Below are 17,683 nucleotides of genomic sequence, written 5' to 3' on the forward strand. Positions count from 1 at the left end.
TACCCCACATGCCCCCACATCCCTTTTTCGGTGTGCTCCATTTAGGAGCTATGCTCGCTATTTTCCTCGGACTGGAAATAACTATGGACTTGGATCCCATATTTTTGTTTCTACCTGCTTTTCCCCATTCTGAGGCAAAAAACACCTGATACCCAGATTTAGGTGCAGAGATACCAGCTGAAAAATCATAATAGGAGCCATAAAGTCTACAGGTATACCAAATAATCGACCTTTACCTTTTTAAATGCATTTCGACACTAGACAATACAGTGCGATACCATGATCTATTGTGAGCCTTGGTGGTCTAAATCCTGTTTGAATGCATGGAAGTTTATATTGCCTAATAAATAATAACGCAAATCCAGAAAGGTTCTCTTTTGCAAAAGGTGTCTTCAATGGAACCACGTAAATGTAACAAGGGATAAGTGGAGAGATATGCAGGGCCAAACTAGCCTTTTGGCCAATCTGGCAGCGCCAAAATGTGTGGGCCAGTTTATGGGATGTTTGTGGGCCTGTTTTATGGCCTGCAGTTTGTGCGCTTGTTTTATGACCTGGTGAGCTGGTGTTTTACTGAGGATTCTCTGATGGTACCACAAACTGTAGACATTGCCACCAGCATGCAAAAACATATACCGTCTCACATTCCTGCGCAATACTTACACAGGCTCTTTTTAGAAGTTCAAAGTTGCCTGCATTGCAAACGTGGGTCACTTTTTTAGCTATCAGATTCAATAAGAGAGGGGCACTGTTTTTTGGTGCTCAGACCTACTTGGTTTTCCCGGTAGTGGCCTGGAGCTTAGTCTTTTTCAAAACTATGATGTGTACATGAAGCAACTACAGCTGCACAATCTTTTTTTAATTCCACGATAAGCGGGTGTAGTTTACGTTGCAATTTCACAACATTTCACTGTCTGGAACGGGTGAAAGAAAGTCGGGAAGCAGTTAAACGAGCCCTGCACAAATCCCAAACTGCTGTGTTTGTGGGCATTTTGGGAGGTTCACAGTCTATGCGGTTCATTTGCTTCTAAAAAGCCCTCAGTTTACTAGCCTGAGAGAATCACGTGAACCACACAAAACCCTGAAATCTTTCTGTTTCTCGATTTCACCCGTGGAACAGTTTCCAGAGTTTTTTGAGGCCCATGTTGGCTTTGCAAGCAGAATGAGAAGAAGCTGTGGCAAAGTCAATTGCTCTGGCATTTCAGGAATCACTTTTGAATAATTTTGGTCAAAGTTTATTTTTTAATTTATCATTCCAAGATAACTGCCCTCTTATAAGCAACATATCAGTCATCTTTGGAATTAAAGCAAGGATAAAGCATGACAACAAAAAATTCCTTGTGCATGTAAAAGCAGTGAGCATGAATATTTGTCATATTTGATCATCCGTGTACTGTTACAAGATAAACAACACATATACATCCAAAGGCAACAAAAAACATGGGCAACATAAGTACAACTGTCCTTGTACAATCAAAATGCTTCCGCATTAATTGGCATAAGTGGGATTGAGGCCAGAAGATGGGGCACGGAAACAGTATGGGGTTTGAGAAGAAACCAATCGCAGGTGAGATAGGGGTAGGCAGTGAGGTGAAAGAAGTGAGGACAAATGGCATGGCAGCATTGAGTTCTTTAGGGAAAAAATTTTAACAGATGATACAGACTTTTGGATCTAGTTACACTTGCAACTCAGAGAAAATTGGTTTCACGGCATACAAGCGTGAAAGCAGGCTTTCCTTTCTGCTGCAAACATCTATCGAAGCTGCTAGCCATGATACAGTAAAGCCATGAAGTACATATTTCTTAATTCTTGAATAGAATGTGTGGCCCCTATCCCTTCTGTGGTCAGTATAGAAGCCCCTTCATTTTGATACATTTATGGATAACCACGTGGACGACTTTGGCTTCTATGCATCCGTTTCAATCAATCAATCAGTCATTTGTAAAGCACGCTACATACCCGCGAGGGTCTCAAGGCGCTGAGGAGGGGGTGGGGGGCTGCTACTGATCGAACAGCCAGGTCTTGAGTGTTCTCCTGAAATTCAGCAGGTCTTGGGTCTGTCGTAGGCTTAGTGGAAGGGTGTTCCATGTTTTGGCGGCGAGATGGGAAAAGGATCTCCCGTCGGTGGTAGTTCTTCGGATGCGCAGATTTTCTTTCATTCACAAATTTATAATGCCATTCATTTCAAGAATTTGTCTGTGTAATAAACACCTTTCCTATACCTAGCAACTCAGCTTATACCAGTGGGATGTGCATACCAATATTATGTAAAGTGTGTTTTGCATGCGTCATATACAAACTGATGGTTTATCAAGTGTACCGAGGGTTGATTGTGGAGTACTGTAACAGTGGAAAGGACTTCTTCAAAAATATTTTCAACAGCTGATGATGTTTCTTGAAGCTGTGGAAAGCCGAGCTGGGTCTGTTCTTTAGCAGATAGCCCTGGACAAAATAAGACAATGCATTACTGCTGTCACAATATTTCAATGTTGGATCGCAGCAGCACAAGCAGAATGTCAATAGTGTGAAAGTGACCCATACCACTGCATCATATTTGTAGCATCCTAAATCTTAAATGCACTAATAGCGGGAGAAGGTGCTGCACACAGCATTAATCTACAGTAAGAGAAGAGCACTCTGGCATAGTACCTCAATCATGACAGTGAATATTTAGCACTGAAATTAAAATGATTGCACCTTTCAAGTCTTCTCTTCCAGCTTTATGACATAGAATCTCACACTCTTATTTCTGGAGTCCCTCAGGGGTCGGCCTTAAGCCCGATGCTGTTCAATAGCTATGTTTGCCCCCTGGAAGATATTGTGGAAAGTTGTGGCCTTACCCTGTTTTCCTACACAGATGACACAAATCATCTTTTCTTTGTCATCTGCCTAGGGCCACAATTTTGTTGCCCTGAATTCTTGTCTGGGTAGGATCCAGAACACCAACTCATAAAATCTTAATGATGATAAGACTGAAGTGATGGTGATGGGGAAGAACCCCACACTATGAAGCCCCCAGCACTGGCCTGAGACCCTAGGTAATCTCCCAGAACTAGGTTTTTTGCTAGATGTCAACCTGCCGATGAAATCTCAGATCGCCAAGGTAGCTTCAACCTCTTTCACGGTCCTGAAATGGCTGAAAAAAATCACCTGAATGTTCTCTTTTTCAGTTGTCAGACTGTCATCCAGGCCTTGATTTTGTCATAACTGGATTATGGAAACATCCTCTACTTAGGGGAAAGGAAACCCTCTATTAGACGCCTACAAGTCATTCAGAACTCTGCTGTCAAGCTGCTTTATCATCTTCCTAAACAAGCCTCTGTGCCCTGTCTTCTTCACAAACTTCACTGACTTACGGTGGAAAAATGCATACAGTTCAAAGCTCTTTGCTATAAACATAAAGCTAGGTCAAGGACTGGTTATCTTTACCGAAAATAATTGGTGGTACCATACTAGCCAACTCTCTCCCTTCAATCGAGCAACCAGTACCTTTGTATGGTTCCCAGAGTTAAACTGACTCACATGGGTTGTCGCTCCTTCTCACACTTGGACCCCAAGCTGTGGAACACCCTGCCTGAGTCCCTGATAAGTTGGCGCTCATTGATCACCTTCTGCAAAAATCTCAAAACCTTCTTGTTCTGATAGCTTCTCACTCCACAAACTCCTACCTTTATGCCAAAGTGCTGGGAAACCATTTAGGGTAGCTATGCGCTATACAAGATTGTTAGACCTGGCATCCTTGGCGTGGTTCTTCCTGACTTTTTGCCTCTACCTCCCTTGTTTTTTAATGCTGTGCTGGATTTCGTTTTGCTGGCTTAGATGCTTTGGGAACTTTGCCACTGCTGATCAGTGTCAAAGTGCAAGTGATCCCTGTATAAATTAATACTGTGATTGGTTCTCCCTGATTGGCATATTTGTTTATCAGTAGGTTCCTAGCAAAGTGCACTACATGTGCCAGTGCTGGGAAATCAAATGCTACTAGTGGGTCTGCAGCACTGATTGTGCCACCCACATGAGTAGCCCTAAAAAGAGGTCTCAGGCCTGCCACCGCAGTGCCTGCGCTCAGTTTGTTAACTGCCATGTCGCCCTGACAAGTATACCCACTTGCCAGGCCATACCCTTCTCTTTCTGTGCACATAGGACATGCCTATAGCAGGCCCAAGGTACCCCTTTTGGCAGGGTGCAGTGTATGTGAAAGGTAGGATATGTACTGATGTGTGTACCATGTCCTGATAGTGAAATACCACCAATTTCCTTTTTCACTATTGCAAGGCTATCTTGCCCATAGGACAGAATGGGGAATGCTGTGTAACTTTTACCTGCATATCTTCCCATAGAAGTGGGATAGAAAATTGGAGTCTGGTATCCCTGAACTCAGAATTTAATAACACATCTTTTAGTAAAGATGTTTTTTAAATGTTGTGTTTGAAAATAGCACTTTTAGAAAGTGGCTATTTTCCTGTTCAACCTTTCGGGCTTTTGAGTGACAGGGGCCGGGGTGGCTCCAGGAGTCTGGGTGAGTCAGCCTGTGCTGAATAGGCCAATCTGCATTTGGAGTGGTGAGAGGAGTAGTATCTGTCCCTGACTAGGGCTGTGCCTGCCTTCCTCAAAAGACTGGCTCCACCTCCTGCAGTGAGTCCGAAGACACAGGCCCACATTCACAAAGGAAGAAGTTGTGCACTGGCAGAGTGCACCCAGAACTGGTTTGGACTAGGTCCAGTACCCCTGACATATAAAGAACTAGGGGGCAGATTTATGTTCCCTGGCGCATCCCTGCAAAACAGCATGGATGCGCCAGGGAAGATGCGTCACGCAAGTTTGCCCTTGCGCCACTGCAGATGCACCACATTTACAATGCGGTGCATCGTGGCGCAAGGACAAGCAGATACGTGACGCATCTGCCGGCGTAAGGTTGGCGCAGTGCTGAAGTTGCGTCGCAAGCGCGACGCAACTCCAGCACTGTTCCAACCTACCCTATCCCTAACATGGTGCGTCAAGCCTTACGCCTGCTTCAAGCAGGCGCAGGGTTTTGACGCATCAGCGTTGGGAAAGTGACTCAGTGAAATCTTATAGATTTCACTGAGTCACTTTTCAGGGGCGTTCCTGCGATGGAACGCCCCCCCTGTGTCGAAACGCCCACGTGAAACCTGACGCAGGTTTCACGTGGCGCAGGGCTTCACACCGTGATGCATCTCCATAGATGCGTCATGATGTAAATGGGGCGCAACGTGGCGCAGGGTTTACGCCCCCGCTGCGTCACAAAAGTGACGCAACGGCGGCGTAAAAGGGGCGCAAGTCCCACATAAATCTGCCCCAAAGACTTTTGGGGTATAAAAATGAGAGCTGAAACCCCTGTAAATTAGACTACTTCATGATCAAGAGGAACCTGCTGCCAACAAGGATAGCTGAAGAGACTGAGAAGTACTGCCCTTGCTGTGTGTCTGGGGCTGGCCTGCAGTTTGTGTTCTGCTGAGGAGAGGACAAGGGACTTTGCTGTGTGCTGTGCCTCCCCCCGCTTGAAAAGGACTTTGCTTTATGCTATCTTCTGAAGGAACTGGCTCCAAGGGCCTTGGAAGAGCTGGCATCCTGTTACAGAAACTCAGGGATATAAAGGTTTCCAAGAACGTCTTTTCGCCACTGTGTGCGTGTGCTTGCACACAGCTTGTGTCCTGCGTGGAGCCCGTGTTGCTGAGAAGGGCTTTACTCATGAACTCCTCTACGTTGCTGAGTGCGTGTTCCAGCACCCAGCTTGTGACTGTGAGGAATCCGGAAGGAAGCTGCGATCCTCTGCATGCCTGCTTTCACTGCCGCCGGCCCGCGATCTACAAAAGTGCTGTGTGCCTCCTTTCACCGCTGCCGGCCCACAATCTACAAAAGTGCTGCATGTCTGCTTTCACCGCCGTTGCTCGAGTCGAATGCCTGAGGCCGGGATCGCCAAAGAAGGAGCCGCGTAACAGCCGGAGCAGTTACGGAAGGTTGCCTGGTAACCGGGGCTCCTCCGCGCTGATCAGCTGCTGCCGACCTGGACCGCCTAACAGAAGAAGATGAACCGCAACCCCCAGGTAAGACTCGGATCAAAGTCCGGAGTTACAGCGTGTGTCGCTGCCCTGGGGGCGGGTTGAGGATCAAAGAGGGACTGCTTACGGCACTGTATGAGCATAGCGGGTTCGGCTGCCCCAGGGGCCTGAGCTATGCCTCCCTACTCCATTAAATGCATTTGGGGCATAATTTGGCAGTGCTGACCGCGGAGTCAAACGTTTTAGGTGGCAAAGCCATTTGAAGGATAGGAGAGGCACTGCGCACTGATAACAGGTTCCCAGGAACTAAATTGTGAATTTGTTGGATTACCCTAATGAATACAGTTCCTGCAAGTGCAGTATGTTGGAGACTGTTGTTTTCATCACCTTCTATGTGCCTAAAGAGACTACTACCACTACCAGACTATTTTTGGTCACATCTGTGAAGTACAGAAACTACAAGAGAACCCTTACAAGAAAAGATTAAATGTGTATGTTGGATTTTTTGTTGTTTTGGTCTTGCAGTATTTAGATAAAGATAACTTAATTTTTATAAAAAGTTGTGTGGTGTCCATTTGTGGTGTTTCACTGTGTTACTGTGGGTGTCGGTGCAAATACTTTACACATTGCCTTGGGGATAAGCCTGTCTGCTCATGCCAAGCTACCATGGGGTTGAGCCGGGGTTATCTACAGTGTGTTCCCCCTTACCTTGACTAGAAGCAAGGGGCCCTATTTGGTCAAAGGTACCTACCTCTTCCAACTAGAGACCCCCATTTCTAACAAAGATCATATAATAATAATAATAATAATAAAAAGAGGGAGGCGATGTTAGCTAATCGTTCTTTTGGGTACTGTTAAAGCAAGACACTTGGATTCTAATTTTGCCTCTACTTCCACTCAACTTCCACCTCGACAACTGCCAAGACTCCAACTCCATCTCCCTCCTGATTAACCTCCACGTAATCGGACTCAATCAGATCGTACAAGGCCCAACGCACTCAGCAGGACTCACCTCGACCCTATCTTCACAGCAGGAAACTCCTTCTCCTTCATCCATACCTCTGAACTCCCATGGACAGACCACTGCTGCGACCACTTCACCTACAAAGCGAACATCCCCCGCAGATGCCCACCCCAGATCCAATGCAGAAATTGGAACAAGATCTCCGATGAGCAACTCACCACCACCCTCAGCGGCACCGCGCCCACCAACTCAGACAGCGACCCCACGACTGCTGCCCCCACCCTCCACAAATGGATCACCAACTGCGCCAACACCAAACCCCCCTCAAAAAACCCTCCAACCCTCACACCAAGAAGGCCAGCTGGTTCTCCACTGAACTCCGGGAATGCAGATGAACCTGCAGACATCTTGAAAAACTATGGAGGAACTCCAAAACCCCAGCAAGCCTCCACTACTACAAAACAGCCACCACTGCCCACCACAAACTCATCAGACACTCAAGGAACAAAGCACTCCGGGACAGAATCTCTACCCACACACACAACAGCAAGGAACTCTTTGGCATCATCAAAGAGTTTGCCCCACCCAACAGCGAGTCCACTGACATCCCACCCTCCCAGGACCTCTGCGACAAACTCAGCACCTTTTTCCATCACGACAACTTTGACAACAACAACCTCCACGAGGGACCCACTCCCACCACCTCCTGCACCACACAGCCGATGCTGGACAGCTGGACCACCCTCAGCATTGAAGACACCATAAAGACCATGAGGACCACCCACTGCGGGGTCCACACGGATCCCTGCCCCCACCATATCTACCACAGAGCCACAGACATCATCGCTCTGAGCTACAAAGAATCATCAACTGATCCTTCGAGACAGCCTCCTTCCCCGATGACTGGAAACACGCAGAGATCAACCCGCTCCTAAAGAAACAATCAGAGGACCCCACTGACCTCAAGATCTAAAGACCGATCTCCCTACTTCCCTATCTGGTGAAAGTAATTGAAAAAGCTGTCAACAACCAGCTCGCCTCCTTCATCAATGACAACAACATCCTTGACTCCTCCCAATAAGGCTTCAGGAAGAACCACAGCACAAAAACCACCCTCATCACCACGACAGACGACATCTGCTCCCTCCTCGACAGAGGAGAGACTGTGGCCCTCATCCTCCTGGACCTCTATGTGGCCTTCGACACAGTCTCACACCAGTTTTCAGTGTTTTTTAAGGCCCATGTTGGCTTTGCAAGCAGAATGAGAAGAAGCTGTGGCAAAGTCAATTGCTCTGGCATCTCAAGAATCACTTTTGAATAATTTTGGGCAAAGTTTATTTTTTAATTTATCATTCCAAGATAACTGCCCTCTTATAAGCAACATATCAGTCATCTTTGGAATTAAAGCAAGGATAAAGCATGACAACAAAAAATTCCTTGTGCATGTAAAAGCAGTGAGCTTGAATATTTGTCATATTTGATCATCCGTGTACTGTTACAAGATAAACAACACATATACATCCAAAGACAACAAAAAACATGGGCAACATAAGTACACCTGTCCTTGTACAATCAAAATGCTTCCGCATTAATTGGCATAAGTGGGATTGAGGCCAGAAGATGGGGCACGGAAACAGTATGGGGTTTGAGAAGAAACCAATTGCAGGTGAGATAGGGGTAGGCAGTGAGGTGATAGAAGTGAGGACAAATGGCATGGCAGCATTGAGTTCTTTAGGGAAAACATTTTAACAGATGATACAGACTTTTGGATCTAGTTACACTTGCAACTCAGAGAAAAATGGTTTCACGGCATACAAGCGTGAAAGCAGGCTTTCCTTTCTGCTGCAAACATCTATCGAAGCTGCTAGCCATGATACAGTAAAGCCATGAAGTACATATTTCTTAATTCTTGAATAGAATGTGTGGCCCCTATCCCTTCTGTGATCAGTATAGAAGCCCCTTCATTTTGATACATTTATGGATAACCACGTGGACGACTTTGGCTTCTATGCATCCATTTCAATCAATCAATCAATCAGTAATTTGTAAAGCACGCTACATACCCGCGAGGGTCTCAAGGCGCTGAGGAGGGGGTGGGGGCTGCTACTGATCGAACAGCCAGGTCTTGAGTGTTCTCCTGAAATTCAGCAGGTCTTGGGTCTGTCGTAGGCTTAGTGGAAGGGTGTTCCATGTTTTGGCGGCGAGATGGGAGAAGGATCTCCCGTCGGTGGTAGTTCTTCGGATGCGCAGATTTTCTTTCATTCACAAATTTATAATGCCATTCATTTCAAGAAATTGTCTGTGTAATAAACACCTTTCCTATACCTAGCAACTCAGCTTATACCAGTGGGATGTGCATACCAATATTATGTAAAGTGTGTTTTGCATGCGTCATATACAAACTGATGGTTTATCAAGTGTACCGAGGGTTGATTGTGGAGTACTGTAACAGTGGAAAGGACTTCTTCAAAAATATTTTCAACAGCTGATGATGTTTCTTGAAGCTGTGGAAAGCCGAGCTGGGTCTGTTCTTTAGCAGATAGCCCTGGACAAAATAAGACAATGCATTACTGCTGTCACAATATTTCAATGTTGGATCGCAGCAGCACAAGCAGAATGTCAATAGTGTGAAAGTGACCCATACCACTGCATCATATTTGTAGCATCCTAAATCTTAAATGCACTAATAGCGGGAGAAGGTGTTGCCCACAGCATTAATCTACAGTAAGAGAAGAGCACTCTGGCATAGTACCTCAATCATGACAGTGAATATTTAGCACTGAAATTAAAATGATTGCACCTTTCAAGTCTTCTCTTCCAGCTTTATGACATAGAGTCTCACACTCTTATTTCTGGAGTCCCTCAGGGGTCGGCCTTAAGCCCGATGCTGTTAAATAGCTATGTTTGCCCCCTGGAAGATATTGTGGAAAGTTGTGGCCTTACCCTGTTTTCCTACACGGATGACACAAATCATCTTTTCTTTGTCATCTGCCTAGGGCCACAATTTCGTTGCCCTGAATTCTTGTCTGGGTAGGATCCAGAACACCAACTCATAAAATCTTAATGATGATAAGACTGAAGTGATGGTGATGGGGAAGAACCCCACACTATGAAGCCCCCAGCACTGGCCTGAGACCCTAGGTAATCTCCCAGAACTAGTTTTTTTGCTAGATGTCAACCTGCCGATTAAATCTCAGATCGCCAAGGTAGCTTCAACCTCTTTCACGGTCCTGAAATGGCTGAAAAAAATCACCTGAATGTTCTCTTTTTCAGTTGTCAGACTGTCATCCAGGCCTTGATTTTGTCATAACTGGATTATGGAAACATCCTCTACTTAGGGGAAAGGACACCCTCTATTAGACGCCTACAAGTCATTCAGAACTCTGCTGTCAAGCTGCTTTATCATCTTCCTAAACAAGCCTCTGTGCCCTGTCTTCTTCACAAACTTCACTGACTTACGGTGGAGAAATGCATACAGTTCAAAGCTCTTTGCTATAAACATAAAGCTAGGTCAAGTACTGGTTAACTTTACCGAAAATAATTGGTGGTACCATACTAGCCAACTCTCTCCCTTCAATCGAGCAACCAGTACCTTTGTATGGTACCCAGAGTTAAACTGACTCACATGGGTAGTCGCTCCTTCTCACACTTGGACCCCAAGCTGTGGAACACCCTGCCTGAGTCCCTGATAAGTTGGCGCTCATTGATCACCTTCTGCAAAAATCTCAAAACCTTCTTGTTCTGATAGCTTCTCACTCCACAAACTCCTACCTTTATGCCAAAGTGCTGGGAAACCATTTAGGGTAGCTATGCGCTATACAAGATTGTTAGACCTGGCATCCTTGGCGTGGTTCTTCCTGACTTTTTGCCTCTACCTCCCTTGTTTTTTAATGCTGTGCTGGATTTCGTTTTCCTGGCTTAGATACTTTGGGAACTTTGCCATTGCTGATCAGTGTTAAAGTGCAAGTGATCCCTGTATAAATTAATACTGTGATTGGTTCTCCCTGATTGGCATATTTGTTTATCAGTAGGTCCCTAGCAAAGTGCACTACATGTGCCAGTGCTGGGAAATCAAATGCTACTAGTGGGTCTGCTGCACTGATTGTGCCACCCACATGAGTAGCCCTAAAAAGAGGTCTCAGGCCTGCCACCGCAGTGCCTGCGCTCAGTTTGTTAACTGCCATGTCGCCCTGACAAGTATACCCACTTGCCAGGCCATACCCTTCTCTTTCTGTGCACATAGGACATGCCTATAGCAGGCCCAAGGTACCCCTCTGGGCAGGGTGCAGTGTATGTGAAAGGTAGGATATGTACTGATGTGTGTACCATATCCTGATAGTGAAATACCACCAATTTCCTTTTTCACTATTGCAAGGCTATCTTGCCCATAGGACAGAATGGGGAATGCTGTGTAACCTTTTACCTGCATATCTTCCCATAGAAGTGAGATAGAAAATTGGAGTCTGGTATCCCTGAACTCAGAATTTAATAACACATCTTTTAGTAAAGATGTTTTTTAAATGTTGTGTTTGAAAATAGCACTTTTAGAAAGTGGCTATTTTCCTGTTCAACCTTTCTGGCTTTGGAGTGACAGGGGCTGGGGTGGCTCCAGGAGTCTGGGTGAGTCAGCTTGTGCTGAATAGGCCAATCTGCATTTGGAGTGGTGAGAGGAGTAGTATCTGTCCCTGACTAGGGCTGTGCCTGCCTTCCTCAAAAGACTGGCTCTACCTCCTGAAGTGAGTCCGAAGACACTGGCCCACATTCACAAAGGAAGAAGTTGTGCACTGGCAGAGTGCACCCAGAACTGGTTTGGACTAGGTCCAGTACCCTTGACATATAAAGAACTAGGGGGCAGATTTATGTTCCCTGGCACATCCCTGCAAATCAGCATGGATGCGCCAGGGAAGATGCGTCATGCAAGTTTGCCCTTGCGCCACCGCAGATGCGCCGCATTTACAATGCGGTGCATCATGGCGCAAGGACAAGCAGATACGTGATGCATCTGCCGGCGTAAGGTTGGCGCAGTGCTGAAGTTGCGTCGCAAGCGCGACGCAACTCCAGCACTGTTCCAACCTACCCTATCCCTAACATGGTTTCACGTGGCGCAGGGCTTTACACCGTGATGCATCTCCATAGATGCGTCACGATGTAAATGGGGCGCAACGTGGCGCAGGGTTTACGCCCCCGCTGCGTCACAAAAGTGACGCAACGGCAGCGTAAAAGGGGCGCAAGTCCCACATAAATCTGCCCCAAAGACTTTTGGGGTATAAAAATGAGAGCTGAAACCCCTGTAAATTAGACTACTTCATGATCAAGAGGAACCTGCTGCCAACAAGGATAGCTGAAGAGACTGAGGAGTACTGCCCTTGCTGTGTGTCTGGGGCTGGCCTGCAGTTTGTGTTCTGCTGAGGAGAGGACAAGAGACTTTGCTTTGTGCTGTGCCCCCCCCCCCCCTTGAAAAGTACTTTGCTTTGTGCTATCTTCTGAAGGAACTGGCTCCAAGGGCCTTGGAAGAGCTGGCCTCCTGTTACAGAAACTCAGGGTTATAAAGGTTTCCAAGAACGTCTTTTCGCCACTGTGTGCGTGTGCTTGCACACAGCTTGTGTCCTGCGTGGAGCCCGTGTTGCTGAGAAGGGCTTTACTCATGATCGCCTCTACGTTGCTGAGTGCGTGTTCCAGCACCCAGCTTGTGACTGTGAGGAATCCGGAAGGAAGCTGTGTTCCTCTGCATGCCTGCTTTCACTGCCGCCGGCCCGCAATCTACAAAAGTGCTGTGTGCCTGCTTTCACCGCTGCCGGCCCACAATCTACAAAAGTGCTGCATGTCTGCTTTCACCGCCGTTGCTCGAGCCGAATGCCTGAGGCCGGGGTCGCCAAAGAAGGAGCCGCGTAACAGCCGGAGCAGTTACGGAAGGTTGCCTGGTAACCGGGGCTCCTACGCGCTGATCAGCTGCTGCCGACCTGGACCGCCTAACAGAAGAAGATGAACCGCAACCCCCAGCTAAGACTCGGATCGAAGTCCGGAGTCACAGCGTGTGTCGCTGCCCTGGGGGCGGGTTGAGGATCAAAGAGGGACTGCTTACGGCAGTGTATGAGCATAGCGGGTTTGGCTGCCCCAGGGGCCTGAGCCATGCCTCCCTACTCCATTGAATGCATTTGGGGCATAATTTGGCAGTGCTGACCGCGGAGTCAAACGTTTTAGGTGGCAAAGCCATTTGAAGGATAGGAAAGGCACTGCGCACTGATAACAGGTTCCCAGGAACTAAATTGTGAATTTGTTGGATTACCCTAATGAATACAGTCCCTGCAAGTGCTGTATGTTGGAGACTGTTGTTTTCATCACCCTCTATATGCCTAAAGAGACTACTACCACTACCAGTCTATTTTTGGTCACATCTGTGAAGTACAGAAACTACAAGAGAACCCTTACAAGAAAAGATTCAATGTGTATGTTGGAATTTTTGTTGTTTTGGTCTTTTAGTATTTAGATAAAGATAACTTATTTTTATAAAAAGTTGTGTGGTGTCCATTTGTGGTGTTTCACTGTGTTACTGTGGGTGTCGGTGCAAATACTTTACACATTGCCTTGGGGATAAGCCTGTCTGCTCATGCCAAGCTACCATGGGGTTGAGCCGGGGTTATCTACAGTGTGTTCCCCCTTACCCTGACTAGAAGCAAGGGGCCCTATTTGGTCAAAGGTACCTACCTCTTCCAACTAGAGACCCCCATTTCTAACAAAGATCATATAATAATAATAATAATAAAAAGAGGGAGGCGATGTTAGCTAATCGTTCTTTTGGGTACTGTTAAAGCAAGACACTTGGATTCTAATTTTGCCTCTACTTCCACTCAACTTCCACCTCGACAACTGCCAAGACTCCAACTCCATCTCCCTCCTGATTAACCTCCACGTAATCGGACTCAATTAGATCGTACCAGGCCCAACGCACTCAGCAGGACTCACCTCGACCCTATCTTCACAGCAGGAAACTCCTTCTCTTTCATTCATACCTCTGAACTCCCATGGACAGACCACCGCTGTGACCACTTCACCTACAAAGCGAACATCCCCCGCAGATGCCCACCCCAGATCCAATGCAGAAATTGGAACAAGATCTCCGATGAGCAACTCACCACCACCCTCAGCGGCATCGCACCCACCAACTCAGACAGCGACCCCACCACTGCCGCCCCCACCCTACACAAATGGATCACCAACTGCGCCAACACCAAACCCCCCTCAAAAAACCCTCCAACCCTCACACCAAGAAGGCCAGCTGGTTCTCCACTGAACTCCAGGAATGCAGATGAACCTGCAGACATCTCAAAAAACTATTGAGGAACTCCAAAACCCCAGCAAGCCTCCACTACTACAAAACAGCCACCACTGCCCACCACAAACTCATCAGACACTCAAGGAACAAATCACTCCAGGACAGAATCTCCACCCACACACACAACAGCAAGGAACTCTTTGGCATCATCAAAGAGTTCGCCCCACCCAACAGCGAGTCCACTGACATCCCACCCTCCCAGGACCTCTGCGACAAACTCAGCACCTTTTTCCATCATGACAACTTTGACAACAACAACCTCCACGAGGGACCCACTCCCACCACCTCCTGCACCACACAGCCGATGCTAGACAGCTTAACCACCCTCAGCATTGAAGACACCATAAAGACCATGAGGACCACCCACTGCGGTGCCCACACGGATCCCTGCCCCCACCATATCTACCACAGAGCTACAGACATCATCGCTCTGAGCTACAAAGAATCATCAACTGATCCTTCGAGACAGCCTCCTTCCCCGATGACTGGAAACACGCAGAGATCAACCCGCTCCTAAAGAAACAATCAGAGGACCCCACCGACCTCAAGATCTAAAGACCGATCTCCCTACTTCCCTATCTGGTGAAAGTAATTGAAAAAGCTGTCAACAACCAGCTCGCCTCCTTCATCAATGACAACAACATCCTTGACTCCTCCCAATAAGGCTTCAGGAAGAACCACAGCACAAAAACCACCCTCATCACCTCGATAGACGACATCTGCTCCCTCCTCGACAGAGGAGAGATTGTGGCCCTCATCCTCCTGGATCTCTACGTGGCCTTCGACACAGTCTCACACCACACCTTAGCCTGCAGCCTCCACAATGCAGGAATCTGGAACAAAGCCCTCGACTGGATCTGCTCATTCCTCTCCTGCTGAATGCAGCGGGTCAGACTACCTCTCTTCATCTCCGAGCTCATGCCAACCACCTGCGGGGTCCCCCAAGGATCCTCCATCAGCCCTACTCTGTTCAACATCTACATGGCCCCTCTCGCCTCCATCGTCAGATCACACAGACTCAACATCATATCATACGCAGATGACACGCACTCATCCTCTCACTATCCAACGAAGCCAACATCTCAAAACACAAATTTCAAGAAGGAATGGAAGCAGTTGCCGGGTGGATGAAGAACAGCTGCCTACAACTGAACACATACAAAACCAAAGTACTCATCATAGGCACCCATCCCGATGCCTGGAACAATACCTGGTGGCCCCCAGCCCTCGGGAACCCACTCCACCCGCGGACCACGCATGCAACCTTGAAATCATCCTGGACTCCGAACTCAAAATGGACCGCCAGATCAACACTGTCACCTCTTCCTGTTTTCACACCCTCCATCTCCTACGAAAAACTTTCAACTTGATCCCCCTCGAACACAGAAAAAACATCACCCACACCCTCATCAGTAGCAGACTGGACTACAGCAACTCACTCTATGCCGGGATCAACATGAACCTCACCCGCAAACTTCAGAACATCCAGAACGCCGCGGCCAGACTAGTCCTCAACCTACCGCACCAGTGCCACATCACCCAACACCTGCAGACTCTACATTGGCTCCCTGTCGAGAAGAGAATCACCTTCAAACTTTTAACCCACACCTACAAAGCCCTCCACAACACCGGTCCTGCCTACATGAACCTCCGCCTCTCGTTCCACACACCCTAAAGATCTCTCCGCTCAGCCAGGCTCTCCCTTGCCACAGTACCACTTATCAAGAAGATCCTTCCTCGTAGCAAAGGCATGGAACACCCTCCCTCTCTACCTCTGCCAGACTCCTACTCTCTCCAAGTTCCTGAAAGGCCTCAAGACCTGGCTCTTCGACGAATCAACATAAGCCCCCGGCACCACACGTATTTAAAGGCCTCTGACCCACTTGGCCTCTGACGACACTCTGGGAATGCCTAGAAGCTGTGCTGAACCCTTCCCCCAGCACCTGGAGACCTTTCTGGGTGAGTAGCTGTGCTTAACAAACCTATGATTGATTGATTGATGGATCTACTTGAGTGCACTGTTTGATTCCGGTGCACAAATTCTTCTGCCAAAGCATTTTCTAGTACTCAGGAAATAAGCAAAGTACCTCCCCTCGCATATAAACAAATGAACACCTATAATATGTAGAAAAGAACGTGAATTAATCAGTCGGTCCATGCAGGTAACAGTGGTGGGGCCGGGTGGGGGGGGATTTCCTGTGACGATGCATAGGCAAAATTAAATAAAAAATATATTTTCCCTCGTCATCGTCCATCGGAATCCCACACACCCAGCCTCACCGCCCCACCACTGTTACCTGCACGGAACTCGGCTGGAATTAATGCCTATATTTTAAAACTGCGGCTTGAGCTCCTAATTTCTGAGAGCCTAAAAAAGTCAGCGAGCTGATCTGTATTGTTGGCTGACTGAACTGAATTATAATTTCTGCTCCTACTGCACAAAGTGCCAAATGAAGTTGGGGAAAGCCAGTACGGTATTACAACAGTGAACTAATATTGCATTGTGGGATGGAAGAAGGCACATACTTGGTCCTGAATGCATGCAATACAAATATGTTTTATTGTGTTGATTTTGATCATAAATAGACAAGACCATACAAAAAAGAGCATCGGAAAAAGATACAAGTAAGTTATAGTTTGTTAACTAATGAACTATCTAACATAATTATATAATAGAGTAAAAGAAAAAGAAAAGAAAGAAAGAAAAAAGAAAAGAAAAGAAAAGAAAAGAAAAGAAAGAAAATAGAAAGTAGACAATTGATGTAAAAGAGAGAAAAAGTACAAGTTATTGGAACCATAATAAACTTGAGAAGAACTACATAGCTATAATATAAATAGATATATATTACGAATTAATCAACCGATTAGGAATAGTCATGACTGTAAAGCTATATAATCATCAATTGGTTTCCAAAATAAATGATAATTAGATGTGTTATGGATAACCTCTGTAATAGATAAATTGGCTGCTCTTCTGGAAAAAATTATCCATGCCCAACATGTAAATACTGACAGTCATGAAGCATTTTTCCAATTAGCAGTAATGGATTTTAACGCAGCTGATAATAAAAAATCAAAGAGCTTGCCCTCAAGATCTGTCAATTTTGTTGTGATGAATACTGATTTACAAATTATTATAGTGTAAGGCAATTTATCTGTAATATTCAATATCTTGGTTACAATATTCCAATCATCACTCCAAAACCTACCAATGTTAGGACAGTCAAAGAGCATATGTCTCAACAGTCCTTCTTGTTGAGAGCAATTCCAACATATACATGAATTCAACAATGTTGCTTTATGTAACCTAAAAGGAGTCCACAAGCAAATGAACAAAACAGATCAAATAGTTTGATATAGTGAAACAGGTA

The 17,683-nt window shown here is 46.5% G+C and overlaps 1 long non-coding RNA gene across 2 annotated transcripts in view; it reads right to left on the reverse strand.

Moving 5' to 3' along the window:
- Positions 1–1,311: 1,311 nt before the first annotated feature.
- LOC146783977 (uncharacterized) overlaps positions 1,312–17,683 on the reverse strand; it is a 181,060-nt gene continuing 164,688 nt past the window's right edge. Inside the window, exons 3-4 of one of the 2 annotated variants that reach the window (XR_014970428.1) lie at positions 9,043–9,524; positions 1,312–2,440 (exon numbers count right to left, since the gene is read on the reverse strand). This is a non-coding gene — a long non-coding RNA (uncharacterized LOC146783977). Of the gene's footprint in view, positions 2,441–8,379; positions 9,525–17,683 lie in introns of those variants that run through there. The other variant, XR_014970427.1, reaches the window with a different exon arrangement.

The sequence above is a fragment of the Triturus cristatus genome, chromosome 11, assembly GCF_964204655.1.
Source record: "Triturus cristatus chromosome 11, aTriCri1.1, whole genome shotgun sequence".
NCBI lineage: Eukaryota > Metazoa > Chordata > Amphibia > Caudata > Salamandridae > Triturus > Triturus cristatus.